The following is an 8,683-nucleotide window of genomic DNA, read 5'->3' as shown; positions in this document are numbered from 1 at the left end:
TTACTTCAATTTTTACTTCAATTTTTCTATAAAATTGTTTCCGATTCACCAAACCAATTCTTATCTCTTTCTGAAAGAATAAATAAAAAGAATAAGAAAAAATACTGAAATTCTTAATTTTTCAAAAATTTATCTCATTGAAATAATTAAAAATTAAGAATGGGTTTAGTTGGTTAAATTCAAAAAGTTAATAAAATAACTAGGTAACGAAGTTATTTTATTACCTAAATAAAGATATTTATAAAAATAAAAAAAAAAAAGTTGAATCATTTTACTTTCTATTCATAATTCATTTTTATATTTCTTTAAAACAAAGATGAAACAGCTCTCTTGTTCCATAATTAACTGATTGAGTGAATTCCAATGAAAACCTATGTTTATAAGAAATTATCGAATAGTCCTTACTTCATATAGAACTAAAATCCTAATGACTATAAATTACCTAAGTTTTAGAATGTCTTGTTTAAGAGACTCAGTATTTTTTGTTTTGATTGGAATTCCTTTCCTTTATGGAAAACCATTCTGAACTTAATTAACTATTTTCATTTTCCCTTCTTTTTATCCCCCCGTCTTATCTTATTTGGGGGATAGGCTTCCATACCATATATCTATATATGGAGTATACTTGATATATAAATAGATATAAATAGATTTAAATGAGAAACCTTTCTATATCTTCTATATTATTAAAAAAACAAGTATAAAATATATAAAGAAAAAATGTTAAAAAATTCTTGTTGTCTTATCCGCATTAGACAAAATGAAGTAAAAAATAATTCCAAATTTAAGTATCTTTCAGTATCTAAGTATAAATACTAATAAAAAGAAGAAAGAAGGATTGATTTGCAGCAATAGATGTCTTTCACATACAACTAGAAAAAAGTAATTTCCTTTTTGAATGGCAGTTCCAAAAAAACGTACTTCAATGTCAAAAAAGCGTATTCGTAAAAATATTTGGAAGAAAAAGACTTATTTTTCCATAGTACAATCTTATTCTTTAGTAAAATCAAGATCATTTTCGAGCGGTAATGAGCATCCAAAACCAAAGGGTTTTTCTGGGCTACAAACAAATAATAAGATTTTGGAATAATATGAATTGACTTATCAAAAAAGAATTCCAATTATTTAATAATTTTGATTCTTCTTTGAATGTACTTTTATGTGTCGAATTACTCGGTACAATATTCTTAGAACAAAAAACCCCTCTTCTCTTATATATACAAGAAAAAAAAGTTTTGTTTGGTATACTGTGTGCTAAGTATTCTTTTCCTATCAATGAACTTTTCATAATTTTCTTAATGGAAGATGAGGATTCTATTATGAAAATTATGAAAAGTGGAGTATTCTTACAATAGGACTTACAACTTCCACCTATCTTCTCCAAAATCATAAGGTTAATAAATCTTATTAATAAGAGCATAAAGACTTTCATCCTAGAAATTTTTAAAAAATCCAAAAAGCCTTTTCCATTTATCCATTTTAATTTCATCATTAAATAGAAACCCTTTTGGATTTTTCATTGTATTGAAAGAATTTTCAAAATGTAAACGAGAAATTAATTAGAAAAAATTAGTTCTACAATTGCAAGTTAGAAAAAAAGAAATTCCAACTCTTTCAAGCAGTGTTTGTGTTTCTATTGGGCAAAGCAAGAGTTTATTGTAAAAAAAATGGAAACGATACTACCAAACGAAGTCTATTTTAATGAAAACTCTAATGTTCCTAAATTTTATGGACTTTCCCAATATCGACGATTCCCAAGATAATAGCTATTATTCTTTTAAGTTACCTATTATTTGAAGTTAGCCGCCATGGTGAAATTGGTAGACACGCTGCTCTTAGGAAGCAGTGCTCAAGCATCTCGGTTCGAATCCGAGTGGCGGCATTCTTGAAAAAGAATACAATAGATTAGAAATCAATTCGAAATTTACAATTTTGTAATGGGACCTTCCCCTTATGCTATTTGCAACTTTAGAACATATACTAACTCATATCTCTTTCTCAACGATTTCAATTGTGATTACGATTCATTTTATAACCTTATTAGTTCGTGAACTTGGAGGATTACGTGATTCGTCAGAAAAAGGAATGATAGTTACTTTTTTCTCTATAACAGGATTCTTAGTTTCTCGTTGGGCTTCCTCGGGACATTTTCCATTAAGTAATTTATATGAGTCATTGATCTTCCTTTCATGGGCACTGTATATTCTTCATACCATTCCTAAAATACAGAACTCTAAAAATGATTTAAGCACAATAACTACGCCAAGTACTATTTTAACGCAAGGCTTTGCCACATCGGGTCTTTTAACTGAAATGCATCAATCCACGATACTAGTACCTGCTCTACAATCTCAGTGGTTAATGATGCATGTCAGTATGATGTTATTAAGCTATGCAACTCTTTTGTGCGGATCCTTATTATCTGCCGCTATTCTAATCATTAGATTTCGAAATAATTTCCATTTCTTTTCTAAAAAGAAAAAAATGTTTTAAATAAAACATTTTTCTTTAGTGATATTAAATATTTTTATGCAAAAAGAAGTGCTTTAAAAAGAACCTCTGTCACTTCATTTCCAAATTATTACAAATATCAATTAACAGAGCGTTTGGATTCTTGGAGTTATCGTGTCATTAGCCTAGGATTTACCCTTTTAACCGTAGGTATTCTTTGTGGAGGAGTATGGGCTAATGAGGCCTGGGGATCCTATTGGAATTGGGATCCTAAGGAAACTTGGGCATTTATTACTTGGACCATATTCACAATTTATTTACATAGTAGAACAAATACAAATTGGAAGGGTACGAATTCTGCACTTATAGCTTCGATAAGTTTTCTTATAATTTGGATTTGTTATTTTGGTATAAATCTATTAGGAATAGGCTTAGATAGTTATGGTTTGTTTACATTAACACCTAAATGATTACATAAAATAAAACCTTCATTTCATGAAGGTTTTCACTTTTATGTTTTATTTGAGAACCCCTTGAACGCCTTCTCAAAGGGTTCTCAAAAATTCGAGATAGATCTAATTATACTTTTTTACTTATTTCTTCATTAATAGAGCAGACGAGTAAAAAAAAGCAAACCTATTTAGGATAATAATTGGATAAGAGAGCCTCTACCCTGTCAACGGATAGGGAGAGAACAAAATCTGGATAAATACCAATTCCTATTACTGGTAAAAAGATACAGATTAAAATAAAGAGTTCTCGTGGTCCAGTATCCACAAAATTTGTGTTTGGAACATTAAATAGCTTGTATCCATAGAACATCTGGCGTAACATGGATAAGTGATGCGTGTTGAATCCCTTGGTTTCAACTTAATGTCTGTCTCAATGCTTTGTGATCTGAACATGATTGTGATATCTGGAAAATATCATTGCCTTGTTCTTATGGAATCTGACAAATCTCTAGTCTTTGAAGGGTATCGAAAAGACGATCTGTACAATGTAGATTTATCAGCAGGACCACAGTTGGTCGTATGTCTTCTAGCAAAAGCTTCAAAGTGCTGGCTCTGGCATCGGAGGCTAGGGCATGCCGGCATGAGCAACTTGTACACTCTCGCGAAGAAGAAGCATGTCGTAGGCATCGAGGGCGTCAAGTTCAAGAAGGGTCATCTGTGTGGTGCCTGCGAAGCTGGAAAGATGACTAGGACTAGGCATCCCTCAAAGACAATCATGACGACGTCTCATCCCTTCGAGCTGCTTCACATGGACTTATTTGGCCCTACTCACTAGTCTACCCTTACTACCACTGCTTGCCTCTATGGCTTCATTATTGTTGATGATTACTCAAGATATACATGGGCGCACATAATCCTCTACAAGAATGAAATGCAGGAGTCTTCACACGATTCACCAATCGTGCCATTACTAACTATGGCATCAAGATCAAGCACATCAGGAGTGACAACGGCACAAAATTCAAGAACACCGGCCTCGACACTTATCTTGATACATTAGGCATCACACATGAGTTCTATGCTCCATACACACCTCAGCAGAATGGCATCATAGAGCGCAAGAACAGAACCCTCATTGAGATGGCACGGACGATGCTTGATGAGTACAAGACTCCAAGAAAGTTCTGGCTTGAAGCTATTGATACTGCTTGTCATGTCATCAACCGTGTTTATCTTCACAAGCTTCTAAAGAAGACATCCTATGAGCTCCTAACTGGTAAGAAGCCAAACGTCAGTTACTTCAGAGTATTTGGTGCTAGGTGTTGGATCAAGGATCCACATCACACTTCAAAATTTGCATCGAAAGCACATGAAGGTTTTATGCTTGGATACGAAAAGGACTCGCACTCCTACAGAGTCTTCAACCTCTTTCACTATAAAGTGGTTGAAACTGTGGATGCGCGGTTCGATGAGACTAACGGCTCGCAAAGAGAGCACCTGCCAAATGTGCTAGATGAAGCCTCACCAAGTGAATCTATCAAGCTTATGGGTACTGGAGAAATCATACCTTCAGAGGCACAGGCTGAAAAAGAAATCATCATTTCTGCACCTAGTCAACCAGAAGACACTGCTCAGCCTAAAGTCAATGCTGAAGATGAAGAAAATGATCAGCAAGGTCAAAATCTTCGTACAGTTCATCCTCGTGTTGCAAATGAAGTACAGATTGAGAAGATAATCGATAGCATCAATGCACCTGGTCCACTCACTCGTTCAAGAGCAACACAGCTAGCAAATTTCTGTGGGCACTTTGCATTTGTCTCTATATCTGAACCCAAGAAAGTTGCTGAAGCCTTCATGGAACTTGAATGGATTCAAGCTATGCAAGAAGAGCTTCAACAGTTCGAGCTGAACAATGTATGGGAATTGGTTAAGCGTCCTGATCCTCGTAAGCACAATATCATAGGCACCAAATGGATCTATCGCAACAAACAAGATGAGCATGGTCAAGTCGTCAGAAACAAGGCTCGTCTCGTTGCTCAAGGTTACACACAAGTTGAAGGGATTGACTTCGATGAAACCTTCGCTCCTGTGGCTAGGCTTGAAGCCATTCGCATACTGCTAGCCTATGCCAACCATCACAACATTCTTCTGTACCAAATGGATGTAAAGAGTGCCTTCCTCAACGGCAAAATTGAAGAAGAAGTGTATGTTGCCCAACCTCCTGGCTTTGAAGACCCAAAGCATCCTGACATGGTATACAAGCTCAACAAGGCACTGTATGGCCTCAAAAGAAGCCCCTCGTACTTGGTATGACACTCTCAAGGACTTCCTGAAGAGCAAAGGCTTCAAACCTGGTTCCCTGGATCCCACACTCTTCACGAAGACATACAATGGTGAACTGTTTGTGTGCCAGATCTATGTGGATGACATTATCTTCGGCTGCACTGACAAGAGATACAAGGATGAGTTTTGACATATGATGCAAGAGCAATATTAGATGTCCATGATGGGTGAGCTGAAATTCTTCCTCGGTCTTCAGATCCATCAGCAGAGCAACGACATCTTCATATCACAAGAGAAATACCTCAAAGATTGCCTGAAAAAGTTTGGAATGCAAGACTGCAAAGGGTACACGACGCCAATGCCAACCAAAGGTCAATTGGGTCCCGACGACAATGGTAAAGAGTTCGATCAAAAGGTATACCACTCCATGATTGGTTCTTTACTCTATTTATGTGCATCTAGGCCAGATATAATGCTTAGAGTTTGCATGTGTGCCCGATTCCAAGCGGCACCAAAGGAATCGCATCACTAGCTGTGAAGCAAATTCTTCGATATTTGGCTTACACCCCAACACTAGGATTATGGTATCCAAAGGGCTCAGAGTTTGATCTAGTTGGATTCTTAGATGCTGATTATGCTGGTGACAAGGTTGATCACAAGTCCATATCAGGCACATGTCACTTTCTTGGACGATCTCTTGTCTGTTGGTCTTCGAAGAAGCAGAATTGTGTATCCCTCTCCACTGCTGAGTCTGAATACATTGCTGGTGGATCTTGCTGCGCTCAGCTTCTATGGATGAAGCAAACTCTCAAGGACTATGGCATCCACCTGAAGCAAGTGCCACTCTACTACGACAATGAAAGCGCCATCAAGATTGCCAACAACACAGTCCAGCACTCGAGGACAAAGCACATTCAAATACGTCATCACTTTCTCAAAGATCATGTCATGAAGGAAGATATTGATATCATTCATGTCAACACTGAAGAGCAATTGGCAGATATCTCCACAAAGCCCTTGGATGAGAAAAGGTTTTGCAAGTTGCGGTGTGAGCTAAATATCTTAGAATCCTCGAATGTCCTATAATTGGACACACATCCTAACGCTTATGCATGTTGATGACTTAGATGTGCAACACACCAAGTAACGTATATCTTCAATCAATGAAGACATACACTCTAAGTGTGAATACATTAACGCGGAATTTGACTCCGGAGCGCCACGATAATTGTGCGCTGTGTCTGGGTCTAATACTTCCTATACGGTGGGTAACGCCACCACCAAATTATTATTGAAGTGTTCCATTTGGTGACACAATTGCATAGTCTTCGCATTTGGTTTGTCTTCAACATTGATTTGACTTCAAGGTTTATCTAAGTTTTAGAATGTCTTGTTTAAGAGACTCAGTATTTTTTGTTTTGATTGGAATTCCTTTCCTTTATGGAATACCATTCTGAACTTAATTAACTATTTTCATTTTCCCTTCTTTTTATCCCCCCGTCTTATCTTATTTGGGGGATAGGCTTCCATACCATATATCTATATATGGAGTATACTTGATATATAAATAGATATAAATAGATTTAAATGAGAAACCTTTCTATATCTTCCATATTATTAAAAAACAAGTATAAAATATATAAAGAAAAATGTTAAAAAATTCTTGTTGTCTTATCCGCATTAGACAAAATGAAGTAAAAAATAATTCCAAATTTAAGTATCTTTCAGTATCTAAGTATAAATACTAATAAAAAGAAGAAAGAAGGATTGATTTGCAGCAATAGATGTCTTTCACATACAACTAGAAAAAAGTAATTTCCTTTTTGAATGGCAGTTCCAAAAAAACGTACTTCAATGTCAAAAAAGCGTATTCGTAAAAATATTTGGAAGAAAAACACTTATTTTTCCATAGTACAATCTTATTCTTTAGTAAAATGAAGATCATTTTCGAGCGGTAATGAGCATCCAAAACCAAAGGGTTTTTCTGGGCTACAAACAAATAATAAGATTTTGGAATAATATGAATTGACTTATCAAAAAACAATTCCAATTATTTAATAATTTTGATTCTTCTTTGAATGTACTTTTATGTGTCGAATTACTCGGTACAATATTCTTAGAACAAAAAACCCCTCTTATCTTATATATACAAGAAAAAAAGTTTTGTTTGGTATACTGTGTGCTAAGTATTCTTTTCCTATCAATGAACTTTTCATAATTTTCTTAATGGAATATGAGGATTCTATTATGAAAATTATGAAAAGTGGAGTATTCTTACAATAGGACTTACAACTTCCACCTATCTTCTCCAAAATCATAAGGTTAATAAATCTTATTAATAAGAGCATAAAGACTTTCATTCTAGAAATTTTTAAAAAATCCAAAAAGCCTTTTCCATTTATCCATTTTAATTTCATCATTAAATAGAAACCCTTTTGGATTTTTTTCATTGTATTGAAAGAATTTTCAAAATGTAAACGAGAAATTAATTAGAAAAAATTAGTTCTACAATTGCAAGTTAGAAAAAAGAAATTCCAACTCTTTCAAGCAGTGTTTGTGTTTCTATTGGGCAAAGCAAGAGTTTATTGTAAAAAAAATGGAAACGATACTACCAAACGAAGTCTATTTTAATGAAAACTCTAATGTTCCTAAATTTTATGGACTTTCCCAATATCGACGATTCCCAAGATAATAGCTATTATTCTTTTAAGTTACCTATTATTTGAAGTTAGCCGCCATGGTGAAATTGGTAGACACGCTGCTCTTAGGAAGCAGTGCTCAAGCATCTCGGTTCGAATCCGAGTGGCGGCATTCTTGAAAAAGAATACAATAGATTAGAAATCAATTCGAAATTTACAATTTTGTAATGGGACCTTCCCCTTATGCTATTTGCAACTTTAGAACATATACTAACTCATATCTCTTTCTCAACGATTTCAATTGTGATTACGATTCATTTTATAACCTTATTAGTTCGTGAACTTGGAGGATTACGTGATTCGTCAGAAAAAGGAATGATAGTTACTTTTTTCTCTATAACAGGATTCTTAGTTTCTCGTTGGGCTTCCTCGGGACATTTTCCATTAAGTAATTTATATGAGTCATTGATCTTCCTTTCATGGGCACTGTATATTCTTCATACCATTCCTAAAATACAGAACTCTAAAAATGATTTAAGCACAATAACTACGCCAAGTACTATTTTAACGCAAGGCTTTGCCACATCGGGTCTTTTAACTGAAATGCATCAATCCACGATACTAGTACCTGCTCTACAATCTCAGTGGTTAATGATGCATGTCAGTATGATGTTATTAAGCTATGCAACTCTTTTGTGCGGATCCTTATTATCTGCTGCTATTCTAATCATTAGATTTCGAAATAATTTCCATTTCTTTTCTAAAAAGAAAAAAATGTTTTAAATAAAACATTTTTCTTTAGTGATATTAAATATTTTTATGCAAAAAGAAGTGCTTTAAAAAGAACCTCTGTCACTT

At 34.6% G+C, this 8,683-nt stretch overlaps 2 non-coding genes across 2 annotated transcripts; both read left to right on the top strand.

Annotated features, from left to right (window-relative positions):
* Positions 1-1,802: 1,802 nt before the first annotated feature.
* On the top strand, positions 1,803-1,882 carry TRNAL-UAG (transfer RNA leucine (anticodon UAG)). The gene has a single exon. It is a non-coding gene; the product is annotated as a tRNA-Leu (tRNA).
* Positions 1,883-7,917: 6,035 nt separating this feature from the next.
* Positions 7,918-7,997, top strand: TRNAL-UAG (transfer RNA leucine (anticodon UAG)). The gene has a single exon. It is a non-coding gene; the product is annotated as a tRNA-Leu (tRNA).
* Positions 7,998-8,683: the final 686 nt, after the last annotated feature.

This window comes from Triticum aestivum, chromosome 3D, assembly GCF_018294505.1.
Source record: "Triticum aestivum cultivar Chinese Spring chromosome 3D, IWGSC CS RefSeq v2.1, whole genome shotgun sequence".
NCBI classification, from domain to species: Eukaryota; Viridiplantae; Streptophyta; class Magnoliopsida; order Poales; family Poaceae; genus Triticum; species Triticum aestivum.
This window is presented reverse-complemented; position numbering and strand designations above follow the sequence as displayed.